The sequence below is a fragment of the Macaca thibetana genome, chromosome 1, assembly GCF_024542745.1.
Source record: "Macaca thibetana thibetana isolate TM-01 chromosome 1, ASM2454274v1, whole genome shotgun sequence".
NCBI classification, from domain to species: Eukaryota; Metazoa; Chordata; class Mammalia; order Primates; family Cercopithecidae; genus Macaca; species Macaca thibetana.
Window position 1 is genome coordinate 28,416,252 of NC_065578.1, and position 21,589 is coordinate 28,437,840.

Here is a 21,589-nt window from a genome sequence, read left to right on the forward strand (position 1 = left end):
TCCTACAGGGCCCTGGGCTTCCCCCAACACAGCACTTAATCTTGAGTGGTAACTGCTCATTCCTGCCGGTCGGTGGATCCCAGAGGAAGGGCTGGCATTTGTCCTGTTCATTCTTAGATTCTGAGCACCAAGCACACAGCTGGGCACACAGTAGGAGCACAGTGAATCTCTGCTGACTGCAGAGATGCACGGATGATCAGAGCGACCAGTGAGTGAACAAACACACAGTAAGCTCGTTCATCATCCCTTCCCTAGGGACAGGCGGAAGGTGTCCATGAGGGAGGGGAGAAACTACTCAGCATCCAGAAACTCATTTAATTTCACGATTGTTGAGGTCTTTTTTCTTCCTTGACAACTATGGATTGGGACATAATCTGAAAATCAACCTTTCTCTCTCTCTCCAAGTTCACCCAGGCCCCCTGCTTGGCTCCAGTGACAGTCTATGGGAGCCAGCGGACTATTCACACCATCCTGTTGGTGATGACAGAGGTTTCTCTGGATGGTGAAGCGGGGGCTCCTCTTCCTCCCCTGGCCTGGAGCTCCTGGTGAGAGCTCAGAGGGGGCTTGGACACAACATAGGGGAGCAGCAGAGAGCTTCGAGACGCCCTGGGTGCCAGGAGGTGGGAGATGTCATGCCTGTCCTTACGGTCACAGTGATATCACCCCAGGATACAGGTGGGTGCTCCCAGGGCCTCTGCTCCTTGGAGACCCTTCTCCTGATCCCAGGATGCTGGAGGCCGCCCTGCCACCTGTGAATAGGCGCATATGGTTTGGTGAGAACACCCCAGATGCAGGCGGGCAGTTTCTGACACACAGACTGAAGGCAGAATCTAGCTTGGAACTCACGTTGAGAACATTCTGGCCTGGATACTTCTGACTCATAGCTGAGTCTTGCCAAAATCTTTCTCCTGTTGGACTGGGACGTAGCCCTGGAAGTGCAGGGGTCACAAACTAGTGGCTGGCGGGTGGGGGTGGGCAGGTCACCTGAATGAGTGAAGGGTGAAGACAGTGGAGATAACAGGCAGAGGATGGGACTGTGGCCAGTGGGAGAGGGCAGGTCCCATCAGAGGAGGACAGGAGGGAGTGCAGGGGCGCCCTTGCTGTGAGCTGCCTCACTCTAAGGACTTCCCCTGTGGTAAACCCATTTGTTGCTCAGGACACCCCTGTGCAGTAGGAGCTGGTGATATACCCGTCATACAGATGACGCCGCTGGGGCCCAGGGCTTGTCACTTGCCCAGGGTCACCCAGGCGTCTGGCTCTGAAGCCTGAGATGCTCTTGAAGATGAGTTTGGCTCTTGGTAATGGTTTCCATATGGGACTGTTAGAATGCAGGGCCCCAATTTCCTGAGTTTTCAAGAGAAATTGAAGATCTTGATTTTTTGAAATTTCTAGATTTTTATTACATGGTAGGTGTCAAATGAATTTCATCTTGGGAGCAGTATTCTGCTGCAGGCTGCCAGTTTGCAATTTCTGTAAGATCCTTAGACTTTTTGTCAAAGGGCTGTGACTTAGAGGCAATCAGACATGAGCTCAAATTTCAAACCTGGACTTCCTTTCTCTGAGCCTCAGTTTCCCCACATGTGACCCTTGCCTCATGGGGTTGCTGTGAGCAGTGGATGAGGTCACGGTCTACACATGACAAGTGCGGGACCCACAACGGGCCATGGTGATATCTTCACTGATTCCCTGGCTACTCCTAGCCCCTCCCTGCTGAGCTCAAGAGAAACACTTTTCCTGCCTGCTGGGCCCCTCTGCCCATGGTACCAAGAAGTTTCTATTCCCTGCCCAGTGTGCTTCAGGGCCTGGCTCAGATTCAGCTTCCTCCATGAAGCTTTCCTGAACCCCAGCCGGAGGAGCCCTCACATCCACCTGCCTCATCTCACTCCGTCCTCACCACACACAATTGTCCCAGTTTCAGAGCTAGTGAGACCAAGGCTCAGAGAGGCTGTCACTGTCCAAGGTCAAACAGCAAAAAGGTGGCCAAGGCAGGGCCTGAGGAGCCAGCCTTTCTCCCCTCCCCTTCCTCTCAGTTCTGATCCCCGAATTCCTGGAGAATAGAGCCCCTAACCGCCCACCTCTGGTCAGCATCACCAAGGCCACCAAAGCCCAGGACTTGGCCTGGGAGTTGAGGGAAGCAGCTAGCCTCCACGCACTGGGATCATGGAGAAAAATTCCTGGACTGCACACAAAGGAGACCTGATTCTGGCCTGGAGTCAGCTACCACTTCTCTGGGAGAACAAGCTGCCCAGAACAGCAGGTTCCAAGGAATGCTGCATTCTGAGAGATGCTAACAGGTGTTTTCCAAAAGGTGATTCTATGGTCAAGTCAGTTTGCATAACTTTATTAGTTTTTTGCTCCATGATTAGCTGTCTCAAAATCCAACGGATTCAATAGCAAACGTGTATTTTTCTTCCTCATGGTTGGTTCCCCAGGGTGGGTGAAGCAGGGTACCCTCCTGGGTAAAGGAGGTTCTAGGTCTGTCCTCAGTTCTGTCCTTGAATCAGCAGCTCTTCAGCCACAACAAATGACAGGAGCACCAGAGGGGTGAACAGGAACATTCAATGACTCTTTTTCAAATATCATTTTGTCTTTAAAAACATTTTAAATTTACATACAAAATCCACCTTTTTCAGTGTACATGTCTATGAGGTTTTTTTTTTTTTTTTAAATTTTACTTTAAGTTCCAGGATACAAGTGCAGAATGTGTAGATTTGTTACATAGGTATATATGTGCCATGGTGGTTTGCTACACCTATCAACCTGTAATCTAGGTTTTAAGCCCCACGTGTATTAGCTATTTGTCCTAATGCTCCTCCTCCCCTAGCTCCCTACCCGCTGGTCTGTGAGTTTTAACACATGCATGCAATCCTGTAACTGTCACTAGAATCAGGACACAGAATGGTTCTATCACCCCCCCAGGTTTCCCCTGCTGCCCCTTTCTGGTTATACTGTTTCTCTGCCACTAAGCCTTGTCAATCACTCATCTGTTCTCTATGCCTATAGTTTTGCCTTTTCCGGAATGCCATACAAGTGGAATCATATGGTATGTGGTGTTATGAGTCTGGCTTCTTTCACTCGGCTCATTTATTTATTTATATTGATTTATACAAAATATTTTACATTTTTATAGTATACACATGAGTATTTGTTACATGCATAGAATGTGTAATGATCAAGTCAGAGTATTTGCTGTATCCATTATCTTGAGTATTTATCATTTCTATGTGTTGGTAATGTTTCAAGTCCTTTCTTCCAGCTCCTTTGAAACATACAATACATTGTTGCTAACTATAGTCACGCTATTCTGCTTTTGAATGTTGGGGATTATTTCTTCTATAATTACAAGTTTGTATTCACCAATCAACCTTTCGTTATCGCCCCCTCCCACCCCCACACACTTCCCATTCTCGTATCTATCATTCTACTCTCTATCTCCATGAGAACAATTTTTTAGGTCCCACATATGAGTGAGAACATGTAGCCTTTCGGTACCTGGCTTATTTCACTTAACATAATGACATCCAGTTCCATCCATGTTGCTGCAAATGATAGGATTTCATTCTTTTTTGTGGTTGACTAGTATTCCATTCTGTAGCTGTACCACATTTTCTTTATTCAACTGTCAGTGGACACTTAGGTTGAGTCTTTATCTTTGCTACTGTGAATAATGCTGCCATAAACACGCAAGTGCAGGTATCCCTTTGACATACAGATTTCTTTCCCTTTGGATAAATATCCAGTAGTGGGATTGCTGGATCATGTGGTAGTTCTATTTTTAGCTTTTTGAGAAATCTCCATATTGTTTTCCGTAGTGGTTGTACTAATTTACACTTCCACCAACACTGTATAGGAGTTCCCTTTTCTCCACATCCTCATCAACGTCTGTTATTTTTTGTCTTTTAGTAGTTGCCATTCTAACTGGGATAAGATGATATCTCATTGTGGTTTTGATTTGCATTTCTCTGATAACTAGTGATGTTGAGCATTTTTAAATATACACGTTGGCCATTTGTATGTCTTATTTTGAGAAATATCTGCTCATGTCCTTCACCCACTTTTTAATGGAATTATTTGCTTTTTTTTATTGTTGAGTTGTTTGAGTTCTTTGTAAATTCTGGATATTAATCTTTTGTTGAGTGAATAATTTGCAAATATTTTCTTCAACGGGTTATCTCTTCAGTCTGTCAATTGTTTCCTTTGCTGTGAAGAAGCTTTTTAGTTTAATATAGTCTCATTTGTTTATTTTTATTATAGTCGTCTGTGCTTTTGAGGTCTTAATAATAAATCTTTGACTAGAACAACGTCTTGAAGTGTTTTCCGCATGTTTTCTTTTCTAGTAGTTGAATAGCTTCAGGTCTTACATTTAAGTCTTTAATCTATCTTAAGTTGACTTTTGTATATGGGGAGAGATAGGGAATCTAGTCTCATTCTTTTGCATATGGATATCCTGTTTCCCCAGCAACATTTATTAAACAGGGCATCCTTTCACCAGTGTATGTTCTTGGCACCTTTATTAAAAATCAGTTGCCTGCAAATGTGTGGATTTATTTCTGAACTGATTTGTTCCATTGGTCTATGTGTCGATTTTCATACCAATACCATGCTTTTTTGGTTACTATAGCCTTGTAATATGTTTTGAAGTCAGGTAGTGTGGTAGTTCCAGATTTTTCCCCTTTTGCTCAGAATTGCTTTGGCTAGTGGGCTCTTTTTTTGGTTCCATTTGAATTTCAAGATTATTTCTTCTAATTCTGTGAAAAATGACATTGGTACAGTATGGCTTTTTTTTTTTTTTTTTTTTTTTTTTTTTTTTTTGAGATGGAATCTTGCTCTGTTGCCAGGCTGGAGTGCAGCGGCATGATCTTGGCTCACTGCAACCTCTGACTTCTTGGTTCAAGTGATTCTCCTGCCTCAGCCTCCTGAGTAGCTAGGATTACAGGCACATGCCACCACACCCAGCTAATTTTTGTATTTTTAGTAGAGATGGGGTTTCACCATGTTGGCCAGGATGGTCTCAATCTCCTGACATGGTGATCTGCCCGCCTCAGCATCCCAAAGTGCTGGGATTATAGGCATGAGCCACCACACCCGGCCTGTATGGCCTTTTTAATGATATTAATTCTTCTGGTTCCTAAGTATGAGATATCTTTCCATTTGTTTGCATCTTCTTTAATTTCTTGCATCAGTGTTTTTTAGTTTTCCTTGTAGAGATCTTTTACCTCTTTGGTAAAGTTTATTTCTAGGTATTTTATTTTTTTTGTAGCTATTGTAAATGGGATTGCATTCTAGATTTCTCTCCCATCTAGTTCACCATTGGTGTTTAGAAACACTACTGATTTTTGTATGTTGATTTTGTATCCTGCAGATTTACTGAATTTATTGATCAAATGTAGGACGTGTTTTAGTTGAGTTTAGGTTTTTCTCAACATAAGATCATATTATCAGCAAAAGGGGACAATTTGACTTCTTCTTTTCCAACTTGGATGCCTTTTATTTCTTTCTCTTGCCTAATTGCTCTGGCTGGGACTTCCAGTATTATGTTGAATAGGAATGGTGAAAGCAGGCATCCTTTTCTTGTTCCAGATCACAGAGGAAAGGCTTTCAGCTATTCCCCTTTCAGTATGATACTCTGTTCATAGTTTGTTGAGAGTTTTTATATGAAGAGATGTTAAATTTTATCAAATGCTTTTTCTGCATCTATTGAGATGATCATATGATTTGTGTCCTTCATTCTGTTGATATGATATATTATGTTTATTGATTTGCATATGTCGAATAATTCTTGCATTCCTGGATAAATCCCATCTGATCATGATGTATTATCTTTTTGATGTGCTGTTGGATTTGATTTGCTGGTATTTTATTGAGGAGTTTGTGTCTATGTTCGTCAAAGATATTGGCCTGTCATTTTCTTTTGTTGTGTCCTTGTCTGGTTTTGGTTTCAGGGTAATGCTGGCCTTGTAGAATGAGTTAGGAAGAGTTATCTCCAATTCAATTTTTTGTCATAGTTTCAAGAGGATTGGTATTTGTTCTACTTTATATGTTTGGTACAATTTGACTTTAAATCAGTCTAGTCATGGGCGTTTCTTTGTTGAGAGGCTTTTATTACTGATTCGATCTCACTACTCATAATTGGTCTCTTCAGTTTTCTATTTCTTCTGGGTTTAATCTTGGTAGATTATATATTCCATGAATTTATTTATTTCCTCTAGGTTCCAGTTTGCCAATGTATAGTTTTTTATAATAGTCTCTGGTGGTCTTGAATTTCATGGTATCGGTTGCATTGCCTCCCTTTTCATTTCTGATTTTGTTTATTTAGTTCTTTTCTTGATTAGTCTAACTAGTGGTTTATCAAGTTTGTTTAACTTTTTGAATAACCAAATTTTCATTTTCTTGATCCTCTGTATTGTTTCTTAGTCTCTATTTCATTTAGCTCTACTCTGATCTTTATTATTAATTTCCTTCTGCTAATTTTGGGTTTGGTTTGTTCTTGCTTTTCTAGTTCCTTGAGGAGCATTGTTAGGTTGTTTATTTGAAATATTTCTACTTTTTTGATGTTGGTGTTGCCTGCTGTGAATGTCCCTGTAAGTACTGCTTTTGCTGAATCCCACAGGTTTTGGCATGTTGTGTTCCCATTTCCATTTGTTTCAAGAATTTTTTTGATTTCCATCTTAATTTCTTCATTGACCCAATGGAGCATGTTGTTTAATTTCCATGTATTTGTACAGTTTCCAAAGTTCCTATTTATATTGATTTCTATATTCTGTAATTGGATCAAATGTTCTGTAAATATCCATTAGGTCTATTTGGTCTAAAGTCCAGTTTAAATCCAATGATTCTCTGTTGATTTTTTTGTTTCAATGGTCTGTCTAATGCTGAGCATGGGATGTTGAAGTCCCCCACTATGATTGTATTGGAGTCTATCTCTCACTTTAGATCTAGTAACATTCACTTTATGAATCAGAGTGCTTTTTCATGTTTCCCATGTTCTTACATTAATACATATATCTGTTCATCTTGTGGAACAGTTGCTTTTTCTAATTTTTTGAATTTACTTTTGTAGGGGAGGATTTTTCCTGAAGTTGTATATATGTTGTATATGTTGTTGGTTGAATAGGGCACTTAAAGCATACTGTCAACCTTATAGGGCCCAGGGCACAAGGACTGATCTACTTTAGTGGGCTGTGGTTTCAACTTCAGTTTAGTTTTTAAAGACTTTTCAGTACTATTGGGATATTACCTGTGTGTGTCTCCCAGGACACACTATATTCTAGTTCAGTTCTCAGAGCCTTTATTTAGTGAGCTGTTTTGGGTCAGTTCCATACCTGCATAGCTTGTGGGTGGATCCAGTCTTCATGCAAAACTTTATTGGATGGTTTTCTCAAGCTCCCTTTTCCCTGTGCTTTTATCCAAAACTCTTGACTCCCAAGGGCCCCCTTACTTCTTAAGGCCTCAGTTTGGAGCTGTAACTGCCACTTCTATCAGTGTTACATTAAGCAAAGCAAGTCCAAGATCAGGGACAGGAAACCGTACCCTGCCTGTTCCGGTGCTCTGCAAGGGCATATGGCAGAGGTGGGAAGGGAATGAAGAGTTGGGAACAAACACCCAACCTACCATTGTAACACTGCAGACTCACAACCAAATCACAGAACACCAAGGCCTCAGATGTCTCCAGCTGGGGTGTCCCAAGTCCTCTGGATTCCTGGTGTCACTGTCTCCTTTCATGTCTTATAAACTGGCTTAAGCCCCATCTCAGGCACTGTGCAATGTCCAGGGGACTCCCTGTGGGGTCTACAAATTCCCTGGGGCTGGGTCTCCTGATCACTGCTTACCCTGATTTTCTTTTCCTGCTAAATTTTTCCATCTCCTTCTTATACTTTCCTCCCCACCTCCATCCACCTCATACTAAGCTCTGAGCCAAAACCCCCGCCTTGCTTGACTGAGCAAAAAACCATCTATTTTGAGCTTCTACTCTTCAGATGCTTGTATGTGGGCTCCCCTTTCCCCAGCTAACTCAATAACATTCTGAAGTGGGTAAACTACTTGTCTGGGTAAGAAAATAAATGAAAGGGAAATAGTATGAAGATTTATTCCCCAATGAACTCCTTCTTTCTGGAGTTGTGTTATCGGGGGAGTATCTTTTCTTTATTCTTATTGCTCGTGTTAACATTTTAAGGCATTGAGAAAGTCTGTGGCAAGGAAACCAGTTTGCCAGGTAGTTGTTGTTTAATCCAGTCTTTCCAAAATGTGCGTGGCCGTCGTTGTTTAATCCGGTCTTTCCAAAATGTGCTTGGCCATGGCGTGTCTTTGTTATGGATCATCCATTAACACCTGAAAACCCAGGGAGCGGGAAAAAGCGCCTAAGACAGGGGTTGTTGTGAGGATCAAATGGAAGAAGGTGAGCTTCAAGTATTTTCTGGTGACCAGTTAGTGGAGCTTCCCCTTCCACTCCAGAGACTACTCCTGCCCCACCCCCAATCCCCATTATCCTGAAAAAATTATCCAAATGAGGCCACTTTTGAGAGCAAAAGAAGCATAATTAATGTCTACACTAGGATAGTAGTAGGCATAAACTAGACTGTGCTGGGCAAAATGGATCATATGGTCACCCTGCCCACTCTCTTTACAGCTGGTGGTGGCTGTTGCAAAATCCAGACTACAAATGAACTGAGTTTTCTGTTGACCTCTCTTTCCCCACCTGTGAAGTGAGGGGTTCTCAATTTTTTTTTCATTTATTCAATTATCGACAACCATGTAACACACCTCTCCTAGTTGCCAGTACTGTGTAGGCCTTAGCCACAGTGAATGAGACATTTCCCATCTTCAATGTCTTCAATGAGACTTTTCCAGATCATGTAGAAGGAGAGACAGATGACAGGATCATTAGGGATCATGGCCTCTGCTTCACCTTGACCTTTAACCCTCAATCCATGAACAAAGACCAATCTAGAAGGGCCTTTTGGTGGTGGATCCTGGCTGTAATCACAGGAGGATCTCCCAGTACCTGGAGGCCTCCCCACATCTGCACTAGTTCAAACAATTTCCAGGCCAGAGTCTTACCTAGTGAGTTAGTGGAGACTTCTTCTCCAGGCCACTTCTTCTCCAGCTGGCAGTGCTAATCACGACTCACCTGCTGCTTTGGAGAAGGATTACCTGTCAAGGTTCATTTGAGCTGTGGGCTTCCCAGAGAACCCCTGCTCCCCACCAAACAGCTCTGATGGCAGCTAAGGGGCTGCTCCCCAGGAAGTGAGAGGGAGGAAAATTACCTTTCGTACGTTGTTGCCTGTTTGGCCAGACAGTTGCAGCAATAGCTTGTGTCCTGCCAAGCCTGATAACAGGACTGTCATGGTCTGGGGACAGACTGGCCCTGGGAGGTGAGCAATGAAGATTCCAGGAAACTGTGGAGATTGCCTGCAATTTGGACCACTCAAATTAGATTGCCTCAGTGAGTGATTTCAGGCTCTACAAATTGCACCTTGAGCAGGGTCTGTTATAGTGCTTCCTTGAGCCCTATTAGCTCTTACAGTTTTCCTAAAGACCATCACCATTAAAGACAGCTGAATTTGAGCTTACTACATGCCTGTGTGTGACCAGGTATGTGACAGTTGATATGTTACTTCATGGAAACAATAATTTATGGAGATAATAACTGTATCAATTAGGACCCTTTTTATTATAAGGGAAAGAAATGCAGAAGCAGAACTATAGGCTTATTAAGTAAAAAGTCTAGAGGAATTTCAGGTATGGCTGAATCCAGGTGCTCAAATGAGGTCTTCAGGAATCCACCTCTCTCTGCTTTTCTCCTTACTTGTCTACTAGGCAGGCCTGCTCTTCCTGGTGGCCCCTAGAAATTGCAGGAGAAGGTAGAGCTTCACTAGCCCAGTAATTCCAAAAGTCTTAGAATAGAATTTCACTGGTTAGTGCTAAGTCATGTGCCCATGCCTGAGCTAAGTACTAAGGCCGGAGGAATAGGATGCTCTAATTGGCCAGGCTGAGGCCATGAGCCCACCTCTTGGAACTCAAAGGACCTAGGAGGGGGTGACAGTGGGTCCCCAAATGGAGGAGCCATAACTCCAGAGAAAGGAGAAGTGGGTGTCAAGTCGACAAAAATAGCCTTTTTAGTAGGCATGAGATTCACCATTTTTATCAAAGGCACTGACCAATCAGAAGGGAGGCTGCCAGAGCAGGGTGGGAAATAAATTCTCTGGGTGCTGGACTGTGAGGAGCTGGGGCAGGGGGCACCAGGTGAGGGGCTGGGGCGGTATGGGAGCATCTGAGGCTCAGGGTGGCAACCCCTACTAGCCAATATGGACATCTTTGCCCTGGCCGTTCCAGTGAGTCCTGGTGAACATGCCCTGACGGCTGCTGCTTTGCCTAGACCAGCCCTTGTTTTCTTGGGTCCTCACTTGCACTCCACTTTGGCAGGTGGCTCGGACTTGCCTGTGCGCATTTTCTCTCTAGACCTCTTGTTAACAGGTGTGTGTCATTGTTCAGAACAGCCTGGCCACCCCAGGCCACCAGCCTGGGAGATAGACATTAGCAGATGGCATGGCGCCAGCCTCCTGAAGTGTCTGTGCTGCTGCTGTGTTTGAGAATCTCGGGCCTCAGGCTAATCTGTATCAACCTCAAAACAGTGACATTTACATGGCACTCAGTGGTACTAGATCCTGCCTAGGCATCTAAGGGAGTTATTCTGAAGGATGGAGGATGGAAGACATGGGCAGGAATAGCAGGAGAGCCACTTGGGTTCCATTTGTGAAACAAGTGTCATGGGGACTCGAACCCAGCAGCCATCCTGCACTGAGCGTTTGGTGTGCGGGCTCCTGTGCTGAGTGTTTCACATGCTCTTCCTCAATTGAACATCACATGAAGCAGGTGCAGTGTCACCCCAGAGGATGAGGAAACTGAGGCACAGAGGGTGGAAATCACTTGTTTGCCTCACTCCTTATTCACCCTTCCAGGTCACCTCACCCTTCCAGGTCATCACACTCCAGATGAGATCTAAGGCCTCTCCTGAGGCCTTTCCAAGGACTTGGCCTGATCTAATCCCCATCTCTCTGACCTCCTGTCTAGCTATGTCCTCCTCACTCTGCTCCAGCCTCACAGGCCTCCTGGCCATCCTGGGTCAGGCTCCGTACATTCCCAACCCAGGGCATTGGCACATACTCTTCCCTCTGCCTGGGATGATTGTCCGCCTCAGACCCACATGACTCATCCATTAGTTCTGCTCAGGTGCCCCCTCTTCAGGGGCTGCCCTCCCTCTGCACCCTGCAGCCTCGCATGGCTCCCTCATTCCCTCTGCTTCATTCCCGTCCTGGCACATGTCCTGCTCCAGGATTGTGTCATATATGCCTTTGTTGATCTGGTTTTTATCCACACCCTGCACTAACTAAAGTGTAAGCTCAGTAAGGACAAGGAGTTGGTTAGTTTTGCTCATTACTATTTCCCTGGCATCTAGGGCACAGCTTGGCACACAGTAGATGATCCATAACTATTTGTGTGCAAATCAATTTGTAAAATGGGGGACCACCTACCCCATACATTTATTGTGATGTTTAAATTAGACAATGTGGATATGCTTCGTATATATGCACATTACTTATGTATATGTGATATTCTGCATGGATAATTGGCTACATGTTACATATGCATATGTAGGGCCCACAGGCAGCAATTTTTCAGTGTGGGGCATTATCTCTCTCTATCCCTTCAACTGTGCTTCTCCTCCACAGTTTTGGGACTTGCCCAAAGGTGCCATCATCCTCTCCATCACCTGTGCTGGGAAGCTGGATAGGGAGGCCATTGGTAGCACTTGCCCAGTGCTCCAGCTCACACTTCTTCCTGGCATGAGGCAGGATTGACTTCCTGGTCCCTGTGGTTGTGGGGAGAGAAGTGGAACAAATAATTCTGGCCCATTTGTTGTGAGTAAAAGTGGTGCCTGCCAGTTCTGAGCTGGATATTGTTGTGACTGAGACCCCTCAGAGTTCTCATTCATCTGCCTCAGGGACTGGCAAGGTACCAGACGGTGGCCACTCATTGGCCAAGGTCCCTGAGTGAGGACCACATGGACAGAGCCTCATCTGAGCTTCAATGGACAAGAAGCCTGAGTAACAGACCTTTGTTGATTTGGGGCTGTTTGTTACATGGCAGAGCCGGCCTGTTCTGACTGATACAGTTACAGGGGGCTGGTAAGGCTACCCTTTAATCACATAGCAGAACAATATCTGGTAAGGACAGAGCAGATCTTGCTGTCACTGACTGACTTCGGTCCACTTATCATTTCTCCTCTGTTCCTGGAGAGGGATGGCAATGTGGAAGCTAACAGAGACCACACTCACTGCTCCATGCGCCAGCTGTGTGACCTTAGACCAGGTGGTACACTCTCTGTAGCTCAATTTTCTCTCCTGACACATGGGGTTAACAAGAATGTTCTCTCCTCTCCAACACACACGTAGGTCCCCTGGGTAATTAAGAGAGGTAATGAATGTGAGAGCTTTGCAGGAGCATGGGCCATTGTTAAATTGTGGAAACTGCTCTGGGGTCCTGTCCAGGCCCATGACTCCATGCTCTTCAGTTTCCTGGTTCCTGAAGCTTCCTGGGAGGGTGGCCCTGGTCACTCAGAGATGTTAACACCCCTCAGGTGAGAAATCTGTGATAGGTTGGCCATGTCTCCTGGTTTGCTTGCTGTCACATTTAATGCAGGCTCCAAGCCTGGTCACTCAGTATCTCATCCTACACCTCACTCAAAGCTAACACCTGCTTCTTCCCACTAATGAGATTCTGCTTGGATACGCCGACTCTCACCCCAATCTTGTTTCTCTTTTCCGTTCCTGTCACATCCAGGAGAAAGGTGGTGCTCAAGTTATCTGTCACCCAGGGCAATAGTTAATTCTTTTGAGGTGAAATTCTTTAAGGGGTCGTCTTTCTGGCTGGATCCTTTCTGGGCTCCAGAATCCTGGCTGTGGCCCTGAGGGACTATCCCCCTCCATTTGGCATCATGTCACCTGAACTGTAAGAGTTCCTGGATCCAGGGCTTTAGGCATTGACTGAATGGCTCCTTGAGAAAGATGGAATCAACCTGTGAGAAGAGGGCGGTTGATAATTCACCATATAGGAAATTGCAGACTAAATACAACTTTGAATGATATTCAATGGAGCCTGTGGCCAAGACGTTATTTGCCAAATAGCCCATATGCTGCCCTGCAGTTCCCAGCCTCCTTTGCACTTATGTTCATACCATGTGACTAGTTCTGACCCATGGACTGTGAACAGAAGCAATATGTGTGTGTTAGTCTATTTGCACTGCTATAAAGGAATACCTGAGGCTGGGAAACTTATAAAGAAAAGAGGTTTATTTGGCTCACAGTTCTGCAAGCTATACATCAAGCATAGTGCTGACATCTACTTCTGGTGAGGGCTTTACAATTACGGCAGAAGGCAAAGGGGAGCCCACGTGTCGCATGGTGCAAGAGGGAGTGAGAAAGAGAGGGAGGAGGTGCCAGCCTCTTTTAAACAACCAGATCTCCTGTGAACTCATAGAATGAGAACTCACTCATTACTGTAAGGACAGCAGCAAGTGGTTTATGGAGGAGCTGCTCCCTTGACCCAAACTCCTCCCACTAGACCCACTTTCAACATTGGTGGTCACATTTCAACATAAAATTTGGAGGGAACAAGACATTCAAACCATATCGGTGTGTCATTTCCAGGCTGAGGTGGCCAGGAGCTAATGTGACTCCTCCATCCCTCTCTTCCCATGCAGAGGTGACTCAGGGGACTGCCTGTTCCAGACAGCATAGCTACAAGACAGAGAAGAAAGAAATGTTTATTGTGTTAAGACATTGATGTTTGGGGGTTTGTTTACAGCGGTGGCCAACATTAATAAATCTGACTGATACAGGGTGCTGTGAGAATGTAATTTCCATGTGGACAGGGACCTTGTCTGTCTTGTCCACCACTGAGGCACCAGTACATAACAAAGCATACAGAAGCTGCTAAATAAGTATACACGAATGACGGAATGAAGTCTCTATACAAATTTTCAGTTTCCTCACTAGGCAACTAGCGAAAACTCCTCCATTGAGGTGTTGCATGGACGGTGGTTTCTGTTCTCTTCTTCCTTGCCTGGTCCCACGGTCTCCAGGTTCCGTGGGTCCTTGCTTCTGAGGGTCTCTGCTGCTCCTGCTCATATCGCTTTGTCTCCTGATGTCACTTCCTTGTGACATAGGCCTTTTCTAGCATTTGACCTAAATCTGAGTCTTCATCAACAGCACGCCTGAGATGCACATTTGTCCTCTGGGAAGTATTGGCCCCTAATCACTTGCTTGGGGGCTTCCTATACTACTTTCCCCAGGAGTTTTGATCTAAGGTCAACACAGGAATTTGACACATTGCTATTTGAATCAAGAGAGGTTGCCACACAAATGTTCTGCAGCTAAGCCTGACCTGGTAGAATGTGGTCACTGCATCATTCTTCACTGGACTATAGTCACTTGCTTCTAAACCTATCACCAGGCTCAAGTTTTATGTTCCAAATCGACTTTCTGGACTGGTGTTGTGGTTTGGATAAGGTTTGTCCCCTCTGAAACTCATGTTGAGATTTGATTGCACTGTGGTGGTGTTGGAAGGTGGGCCCTAATGGGAGCTGCTTGTGTCACAGGAGCAGATCCTTCATGAATAGATTAATGCTGTCTTGTGGGAGTGAGTTCTCACTATCGCAGGACTGAATTAGTTACGGTGAGAGTGGGTTGTTCTAAAGTGAGATTCCTCCTCATGTTTGCTTTTTCTTTGCACATGCCTTTCTGTTTCTCCATGTCTTGACACAGCGCTGGGCCCTCACCAGAAGCTGAGCAGATGCCAGTGCCATGCTCTTGGAATAAAGCTTTCTTCTTTACAAATTGACCCATCTTCAGGTATTCTGTTATAGCCACACAAAATGGACCAAGACAGCTGTCATGATAGGACTCTTTCTAAAATAAAACCTGACTTTATCCCTCCCTTGCTGAGGAACAGTGTAGTAGCTAGGAACATGGATTTCAGACCCTCAGCACCCCGGTTCGACTCCCTTCTCCATCACTTAGGCTGTGTGGCCTTTGGTAATTTCCCTAAACGCTCTCTGCCTCAGTTTCCACAACTGCTAATGGAGATGATAATGAACATCCGCAGGATTCTTATAGGATTCAATGAGTCAATACACATTAAGTGATTAGGTTCAGGAAAAAAATAGCTCAAGAATTTCAGGCTAAAATCTTTCAGGCCTGGAATTTGAGGCTGTTTACTATGGGGCTTCTGCTGATCTCTGATCTCTTCTCCTGTCATTCCCTGACTTGAGCCTCCACCTCAAGCCGCCCAGCTGGTTTCTGACAAGCATGGTCTTGCTGTTACCTCTGCCTGGACTCTCTTCTCTCTGTCTCATTTTGAAGATTCAGCTCAGAGCCACCCTCTGAGGAAGCCCTTTGTATTAATCAGCTTGGGCTTCCATAACAAAACACCACAGGCCGGGCAGCTTATACATAGAAACTTATTTTCTCACAGTTCTGGAAGCTGGAAGCCCAAGATCAAGGTGTCAGCAGATTTGGTGTCTTCTGAGGTCTTTCTCCTTGGCTTGCAGATGGCTGCCTTCTTGCCATGTCCTCATCTGGCATTTCCTCTGTGCTGTGTATGTCTGTTTAAATTTCTTCTTCTTATAAGGAAGAGTTTCCTGCCTACCCTAAAGACCTCATTTTAACTTAATTACCTCCTTAAGGAACTTATCTTCAAATACAGTTACATTATGAGGCACTGGGAGTTAGGATATCAATATATGCATTCTGTGGGGGACAAAATTCAGCTCGTGGGACCCTTTATGACTCTTACCCTCCATACTCCGCCTCCCACCTCCACTGAGACCCCACAGCCCTCTGTGCATATCCCTGTCATGGCTCTTAACACTGTATGGCAGCAAAATTCATTCAGCAATCTTTATTGGGCACCTGCTATGTGCCAGGCACTGTGCTGGGAACTGGGGCAAGACAGTGGAGAAGAAGGGCTTCCTGCTCCCTGCCGTTTTGGAGTAGATGTCCTGGAGGTGGAGGTAGACACACAGCAAGGGTAACGAGCCTTAGAAAAGAGGCAGAAGACAGCTCTATAAACATATAGGACAAGAGGACCTGAACTAGGTCAAGAGGTCAGAGAGGACTCTGTCAAATTGCCATGGTAGGTGACTACTGATGTCCACTCAGTAATGAATAAAGGCAGCAGTCAACGTTTATGGAGCTGCTGCTGCGTGTTGCGCTCTGGGATTTGCATGCACCACCTTATTTACTACTCCCTACACCCTGTTTTCCCTATTTTCCAGTCTAGGAAAGTGGAGTTTAGGAAGGCTAAATGATGTGCTCACGACTGCATGGCTAGGAAGGGGGAGAACAGGACTCCATTCAGGTCTTAGTGATGGTAAACTTGTGCCCTTATTATATCCAGGCCCCCATCCCACCCCTCCAGCTTCACATTTGCCCCTCAACCCTTCTCCTCTGCTGATCCCAGTCCTCAAACTCACGTACCCAGTTGTGTGGCTGCTCAGTCGGCTAACGCCGCCCCCTCCGGGTGCATGCCTGGCCCCCAGGCCAACAGCAGGGATTGGTGCAGCCTGTCCGTCCTTCTCCTCGTCTTTCCATGGGCTTGGACTTCTCTCCTCTGAATATAGGTGAGATGTTGGCCGAGCTTTCAGCCCTTGTGGCAATAGCATTGAGGTTTAGGGGCTCAATAAAGGCACTGGTTTCCCTTCCTCAGTTCAATTGACAGGGTTGAGGGCATGTTGAATAGAAATGAACCCCCTTTATCACCCATAAGGCTGATGCTGGAGGATGGTGCTTACCCCTGGGGGAATGTGGATGCCCCCTCCTCACAGACCCCAGGACCAGACAGGGAGGAACCACCCATCAGAGGTGCATTGACCCCTCTGATCAGGGTTCAGGCTCCTGCATGGTTGGGTGTGGGGTGGGCCAGCACACACCATCTTGCTCAAGGGGGAACCAAGGCTTACAAAAGTGAGCTCACTTGCCTGAATCTCCAGGAAAGTGGGCAGTGAAGAAATGAACCCAGGTCTGACCCAAAGCCCTTGCACTTCATTGGCCCCACATTGACCACCCCAGGCCTGGGCCCTGCCAGTCTCACCCCAGTGTCTTGGGATGGCTCACTCCATGCTGAGCGGCTCTGACTGTCAGAAAATGCTTCTTCCCCTTGAATTCCAAGCTGCCTCCTGGTAGATTCTATGAACCAGTCCTTGCTTTGCCCTCTGGAGTTGTACAGTGAGTTTCATCTCCTCAGTAACTGCAAAATAAATTTAATAAACTCCACTAAAGTGTGTAATCTCATAGGCAGGATGCAGAATTTCTGTGCTTCAGACTTTTCCCCGTAATTACTAGCACCATGAAAATTGCAGGGATTAGAAACTCAACTGGAAATGAGACAGATTGTGTCACCAAGAAAGTTGAAATGAACAGAAACTCCAGCACAATAAGGCAGGCTGGGATTTGCATTAAATTAGGAGGTAAGTCCAGGCCCATTGATTTTATAGGGACAGTGACCTTCTAGAATTTGCTTAGGAAACTGGGAGGGGTAGGAAAGTTGGGATGGGGTGTGTCAGGTGATGTGAGTTGGTGGCAGCCTCTCTTTGAAAAATTAATTCATTGTATAACTCAGGGTTGATGTGGACTAACCCCACTTTCAAGGTTGGATGGCATTCCTCTTCCATCACGTCTTCCTTCCACCCCCCATTCCCAGGAAGTAAGAGACTTGTCTAAGGTCACACAGCTGGTCCATGGGGACCTAGGACTAGAATATAAGCCTTCTCATGCTATGTTCAGTGACATTCACAGTGCACCTGTTAATCCTAATCCCCATCAGTTTTGGTGAAAAAATGTGGGCCATTAGACTGTCATCAGGTTATTAGAAAATGTAAGATCCTTCTTCCCCTATACCTCTGTGGTCCACCAGAAACAGCGGAGACTGTGTGAGGGAGCAGACCCCGGCTCTTCTAAACTCTGACCTTATTGCTCGCTCCTTCCCCAGCAATGCACTTATTGCATACCCAGAGCAGACAGTGCCAATTGGCTTCAGCACCATTCCCAGTAAGTGTGGATCTCCCCATCTTAACTTGGAGTTAACTTACAAGGTGAAACCTATTTGCATACTCAGTCTTCATCAACCAAGAGAACTCCATCAACCAAGAGAAAAAGTAGACAATTTGGGATTTAAAAATTTTTCTAAAACCTACTATTGAGTTTCAATCATGGCCATTAGTGTGAAACACTATGTTAGACTCACTGCAAAAGTGGCTACAATTCTCCATCTGCTGTGATTTGGATGTGGTTTGTTTCCCACCCTCAAAACTCATGTTAAAATTTGATCCCCAGAGTGGCAGTGTTGGAAGGTGGGGCCTAGCAGGAGGTATTTGGGTGATGGGGGTACATTCCTTAAGAAGAGATTAATTCTCACCCTCCTGGGTGAGTGAGTTCTCCCTCTTTTGGGAGTGAGCTGTTAAAAAGGATCTGGCTTCCTCAGTTTCTCTCTCTTGCTTCCTCTTTGCCATGTGATTTTATTTATTTATTTATTTATTTATTTATTTATTTTTGAGACGGAGTCTCACTCTGTCACTTAGGCTGGAGTGTAGTGGTGCGATCTTGGCTCACCGCAACCTCCATCTCCTGGGTCCAAGTGATCGTCCTGCCTCAGCCTCTCAAGTAGCTGGGATTACAGGTGTGTGCCACCACGCCTGGCTAATTTTGTAGTTTTAGTGGAGATGGTGTTTCACTACATTGGTCAGTCTGGTCTTGAACTCCTGACCTCAGGTGATCCATCCACCTTGGCCTCCCAAAGTGCTGGGATTATAGGTGTGAGCCACCTTGCCTGGCCTGCCATGTGACTTGTTTGCACATGCTGGCCTCCCTTCCACTTTCTGCCATGAGTAGAAGCAGAAAGGAGGCCCTGACCAGTTACAGTTGTTCAGTCTCGGAATTTTCAGCCACTGGAATTGTGAGCCAAATAAACTTCTTTTCTTTATAAATTACATAGCCTCAGGTATTCTATTATGGCAATACAAAATGGACTATTGGTACCAGGTGTTGCTATGCAGGTACTTGAAAATGTGGAAGCAGCTTTGGGACTGGGTAATGAGTAGAGGTTGGAAGAGGAATAGGCTAGAAAAAGACTGTATTGCTGGGAATGGAGCATTAAGAGTGATGTTGGCAGAGGCTTAGAAGATGAGCCAGAACTTCTTAAAGATTGGTTAAGTGGTTGTGGCCAAAATGTTGATCAAAAATGTGGACAGTAAAGGCCATACTGATGAAGTTTCAGATGGGAATGAGGAACATCTTATTGGAAATTGGAGTAAAGGTAACCCTTATTACACTATAACAAAGAAGTTGGATGCATTGTGTCCATGTCCTAGGGCCTTGGAATGACATATTTAAGAGTGATTAATCTTTGGCAGAAGAAATTTCTCAGCAGCAAAACATTCAGGCAACTGTGTGGTTATGGTCTAACTGCTTATGGTGAGCTGCCAGGCAATAAGGGTGACCCCCTGTACCTGGGTCAGCCTGTGACTTGCTTCGTGCAACAGAATGGGATGGAAACGACAGAGTGTCATTTCAGAGCTGGACTCCAAGAGGCCTTGCATTCTTCCACCCAGTCTCTTGGAATTCTACTGCTGCCATGGAAACAAGCCTGGGAGAGCCTGCTAGAGGATGAGAGACCCCAGGGCCTAATCACCCGCATTGCCCCAGATGAAAGCCAACTAACCACCCATCCATTTGAGAAAGGCCATCTGACACCAGCCAGCTCCAGCTCACCTGCCCACTGACCACAGACAGAAGAACAAGTCCAGCTGAGATGAGTTGAGTCTGTCCAGAGCTAAAGAAATCTCCTGCTGTGCTGTAGACTCATGAGCTAAATAAGGTTATTTTTTTTTTCTCTTGAGACAGAGTCTCCCTCTGTCACCCAGGCTGGAGTCTGGAGTGCAGTGATGGGATCTCAGCTCACTGCAACCTCTGTTTTTGGGTTCAAGTGATTCTCCTTCCTCAGCCTCCAGAGTAGCTGGAACTACAGGCATGTGCTACCACATCCAGCTAATTTTTATATTTTTAGTAGAGATGGGGTTTCGCCATGTTGCCCAGGCTGATCTCGGACTCCTGACCTCAGGTGATCCACCCGCCTCGGCCTCCCAAAGTGCTGGGGCTACAGGTGTGAGCCAGTATGCCTGGCCTGGGTTTATTGTTTTAAGCTCCTAGGTTTTGAAGTAGTTTTTATGTAATCATGACTCATGCATTGTCTCATGTATTCCCTCTAATAACGTGATGACATGACTCCCACTTTACAAATAGAAAAGTTGAGGCTTAGAGAAGAAAAGACTTGCCTGAATCCATTCTGGTAGTAATCACAGAACTAAAATTCAACCCAGGTTGTTCTGACTCCTCTGTCAACGCTCGATGTAGCTAAAGAATCTCTGGTACTGGAGTAGCACATAGGTTGCATCTCAATTGCCAGTGTCGTTAGTTGGTAATGTCTTCCTGTAATGTAATCTTGAAAAGATGCAGGGGGATAAGTACTGTGATTGATTAGTGATGTCTGCCACTGCCTGATGCCCACAGAGGCAGCAGTGTGAGTACTATGTACTTGCCACACAAGTCTGCCATATATACCCAAACCCAAAGTATGAGAGAATTTTGGCTGATGTATAAGGATTTTTCCCTGTGGCAGGGCAGGGTGCCTGTGAGGACACCTGCTCTTACCTAAGGCAACCATACAGTTGTGCTCCATGCTCAGGCCCTGGGTCTTCCAGTTGTCATCCCTGCTGTCATCCAGCCCAGGGTGACACTGTCTTGCTCACTTACCAGGGGCGGTGTTAGGATGAAAAGAGATGTGGATGAGAAAGCATTTAATTTCCAGGTAAAAATGATGGCATCGAACATTTAAACTCCACTCATCTCTCAAAATCAACTAAAGGCAATAAAACAAAAATCTGAATATAGGGGAAATATGTTTCCTTAACTTTTTTTTTTTTTTTTTTTTTTGAGACGGAGTCTTGCTGTGTCGCCCAGGCTGGAGTGCAGTGGCCGGATCTCAGCTCACTGCAAGCTCTGCCTCCCGGGTTTTTACGCCATTCTCCTGCCTCAGCCTCCCGAGTAGCTGGGACTACAGGTGCCCGCCACCTCGCCCGGCTAGTTTTTTGTATTTTTTAGTAGAGACGGGGTTTCACCGTGTTAGCCAGGATGGTCTCGAACCCCTGACCTCGTGATCCGCCCATCTCGGCCTCCCAAAGTGCTGGGATTACAGGCTTGAGCCACCGCGCCCGGCCTCCTTAACTTTTTTATTGAAACCAGAAATCACCAGAGCTCCAAACCACAAACTCTGGAGCCTTTCTTCCAAATACTACGAAATCTAGACCAGAACACAGAGGAAACTGACAATCCATGGGGACCCCCTAGTATGTTGTATAGATAGGAAAGCCACATCCCAGACCCAAAAACTTCATCCAAGAGTCCTTGGCTTAAAGCACTGAGACCCAGACACAGAACCCTAGCGGCTTGGCTGGGGCCACCCTGACTGCTGGGATGTC